The sequence below is a fragment of the Lissotriton vulgaris genome, chromosome 1_1 (genome assembly GCF_964263255.1).
Source record: "Lissotriton vulgaris chromosome 1_1, aLisVul1.2, whole genome shotgun sequence".
Lineage (NCBI taxonomy): Eukaryota > Metazoa > Chordata > Amphibia > Caudata > Salamandridae > Lissotriton > Lissotriton vulgaris.
Window position 1 is genome coordinate 271,845,570 of NC_141685.1, and position 3,903 is coordinate 271,849,472.

At 43.1% G+C, this 3,903-nt stretch overlaps 1 pseudogene; it reads left to right on the forward strand.

The window, feature by feature from the left end:
• Positions 1-379: 379 nt before the first annotated feature.
• Positions 380-432, forward strand: LOC147746904 (U7 small nuclear RNA; annotated as a pseudogene).
• Positions 433-3,903: the final 3,471 nt, after the last annotated feature.

Below are 3,903 nucleotides of genomic sequence, written 5' to 3' on the forward strand. Positions count from 1 at the left end.
TTACCCCAATCTGTCATGGCCACTTGCTAGTAAAATATTTTCCCGGTTTTAAGTCTTTCAGCCCGATCCAGCATGGACGCCACGCCTCTCATTCCAGTGACGTCCAAACCAATGGCGAGCCATTCTAAACCAGTGAGGTGTTTGGCTTGTCGGACCTCAAGCACGGCGTGGCCGAGGTACTAATATTTGCATATTTTCTGTGCAATGCCATGGACTTCTTTTCTTTGTTTTTCTTTGTTAAATTCTCAATAATAACATATTTTAGTACCCTCAGATCTTTTACTCCTTTCCATTTCAATCAACAATTAATATATTAAAGGGGACCTATTAAAAGTAGGTATTTTTTAGCGCTACAACGCGAAATTGCACTTACTTCTTTTAGAATAGCTCTTTACTATTTGTCTAGAAGGTTTCTTAGAAAGAGAAGCCGCCACATCATTGTAAATGAAAGATATGAAGAAAGTCTTCAGTTCTAATTTTCAACTGTTGGAACGCTAAAAAATTATATTGTGTTAATAAGATCTTAATATGAAACTTGTTTTATAAGTAGTGGGAAATAATGCCACGGTCCATTCATGGATATGTCTTACTATGCTACTCAAGTTCAAGTTCAAGTTCAAAAGACCTTTATTCGAATTTCATAAAATTCATAAAAGTACCGAATACAGCAAAAACACACATTTACATGTAATACAAACAATTATATAAATAACATTCCATAATATCATAATAATTCATACAGTGATTGAACAGTAAATTTCATTTCCTTATAAAATTTGTACAGTAGTGTCATTATAACTAGTTTCTGATTTCAGGGATTTTCCATTGTCTTGCGCGCACGTATTATTTCGCCTGAGGCTTGAGCCGGGCAGTTCTCTTTTAACCTGAAACCTTTTCTGCATTAATAGCACTTGCCCTGTGTGTCCGCTCCCCTCCCCAGCACCAGCGCGCCGATTTAATTGCGACGCTGAAATCGCACCGAAATAAGGGTGTAGATTACATTTTTAAAAGCCCATTTGCACTTTAGTTTTGATTACCTAGCAAGCGCTGCCTCCCCCCAGAATTTACAGCCGATTTTAGGGCTGGGATTCCAGGGACTCGGGTGGAAGTGACTACGGCGGCCATCTTGGGTGAGTCACCGGTATAAATTCAAACGGCCATGGCTCCGCGCAGCGGACGCATTCAGCGGGCGCGCCGCAATCGCGCCAGAGGTGCGCCAGAGGTAAGCCCGTCTGTGCCCGTCCGTGCCACGGCCGGGCACAAGGACCCTCCCCCTTGTCAATATGTTCCTATAACTCCATACACTAGACAGGAGCAACTCTCATTAAACATTCCTAATGAGAAATGTCTAAATACCATAAATGTTGCTAACTGTCAGGGTCCGATTAAGTGTAGTTACTGCGGCCCGCTTACATTCCCTGAAAACTGTAAAACCACACCCCGACCTTCCAAAACTATGAAGGGAGGCTTAATCAATGTTAGATCCATGTGCAAACATGCTGCACATATCCACAATATGATCGAAGAGAATGACCTTGATTGGCTCTTCATCACAGAAACGTGGCTGAAGGACTGGTGCACCCCCGATGTGGTCAACGCCTTACCACAGGGTTATCATATCAAACGCTCTGACAGGCAAATTAAACAAGGAGGAGGAATTGCTATTGTGCACCGAGATTCCATAAAGTGTACCACCTTCGACCTCCCTGATGTAAAAGGAGCAGAGTGTCTAGGTTTTTGCCTTCACACACATGAATCTAATATCTTCTCCGGAGCTCTGTTATATCGCCCTCCCGGTTCTCATAAGGAGTTTCTGGAGAGTTTTACCGAAACATTAAGTAATATCATCCCTAAATATGCAAATTTTACTATCCTGGGTGATATAAACTTCCACTTGGACACAATTACTGACTCTAACACTAGGGAGTTTCTAGAACTTCTCAATATGTGGGGGCTATCGTTACTAAATAGAGACCCTACTCATGAAGCTGGTCATATGTTAGACTGTATCTGTACAAATCTAATGACCCTTAAGGCAAATAAACCATGCCCCCAGACATGGACTGACCATTCGCTGATTCCCTTGGAACTAACTATAACAAAGGAACCAGCGAACAAAAGGCAGCTAATTGTACCCCTCCAAAATAAATATGACTGGAGCAAAATTAGTCAGGACCCAGACTTTCAGGATCTTATAATACAGGGCAAATCCACCCTGACGGGGGACACTGAGGTGGACAATGAGATCTTTAATCACTGGATTACGACTAGCCTAGAACAAATTAGCACTAAAGGATCTAAGAACATGTCTAAGAAAAAGAAAAAAATAGCACCCTGGTTCTCACAATCTCTTAGAGACAAGCGTGTTGAGGTCAGACTATTGGAGAGGAAATGGAGACACTCATACACAATGGAAGAACGACAAATTTACAAGGAAGCAAGAAATCAGTATCATGTGCTGATTAAAAACGCCAAAAAAGCATTCTTCTCTGAGGCAATCTTGTCGGCAGAAAATAAGCAGAAGGAGATCTTTAAAATAGTGGATGACTTTCTAAATCCTAAGATTACCAGACAAGACATTCCCCCCTCTCAGACCCTCTGTGACTCCATTGCGAACTATTTTGAGGCAAAGGTCCAGGATCTCCCAAAAGCCTTCCCCACACCATTGTTGAGATATAAAATAGGAACTTCAGACCCAGATACCAGAAAGGCGGAGCTGAATGAATTTCTGCCAATTAGTCTGGAAGACAGCCGCCAGGCAATCTTGACTGGAAGATCCGGTTCACCTTTTGATCCATGCCCCCCCAAGATACTACACTCTTTGATTGACCTAGTGAACCCGATTATTAATAACATAATAAATTCCTCTCTTACATCAGCTAAAATCCCTCAGGAATGGAAGTTAGCGGCGGTCAAACCCCTACAGAAGAAAGCGATGGCCGATCCCACCACTCTATCAAACTTATGGCCAATCTCATTACTACCGTTTCTCTTCAAACTCACCGAGGCAGTTGTAAACAAACAACTGACCAAATTTCTGGAGGATGAGGATCTTTTACACCACAACCAATCGGGTTTCAGAGCCGCCCACTCAACGGAATCAGCTCTCCTTTATACAACGGAGACACTGAGGGCCGCCATGGATCAGGGGGACAGGGCAGTCCTTGTACTCCTGGATCTGTCGGCGGCCTTCGACACGATCTCACATGAGATACTGATTAACCGTTTAACTACGGTGGGCATAGGGGGCACGGCCTTGGCATGGATGGAAAATCTCCTTGCGGACAGGAAACAGACTACTGTCCTTGGACAGTATTTATCAGCAAAAAAATCTAATCCAACAGGTGTACCCCAGGGATCAAGGCTAAGCCCGGTGCTGTTTAATCTATATATGACACCTCTAGTTGAGCTAATAACATCATTTAACATCAATACAGTATCATACGCAGATGATACTCAGCTCATCTTAGTCTTAGACAGCAAATCTACAAGAGCGGAGGAGAATCTGGGAAAGTGCCTCACCGCTACCTTTAACTGGATGAAGACTAACCATCTGAAATGCAACACGGGCAAGACTGAAATTCTCCCTGTGGGTCCCCAAAATCTGTTCTCCCCCCCCAGCTATGGTGGCCCCCAAATGAGGAAATCCCGCCAAAAACAGTACTATCCGCACGTAACCTGGGAGTCAGATTTGATGAAAAACTCTGTTTTAAACACCAAGTGAATGCAGTGGCAGGATCGTGTTTCAACATCATACGTGGTCTTCGAAAGTTTTTTAACTTCATCCCTTTGGAAGCAAAGAAGACAGTTGCAGTGGCACTAATTTCATCACGTTTAGACTACTGCAACAGCATATATGCAGGAGTGAATAGATCTACCCTGCACAGGTTGCAGGTTGTCCAA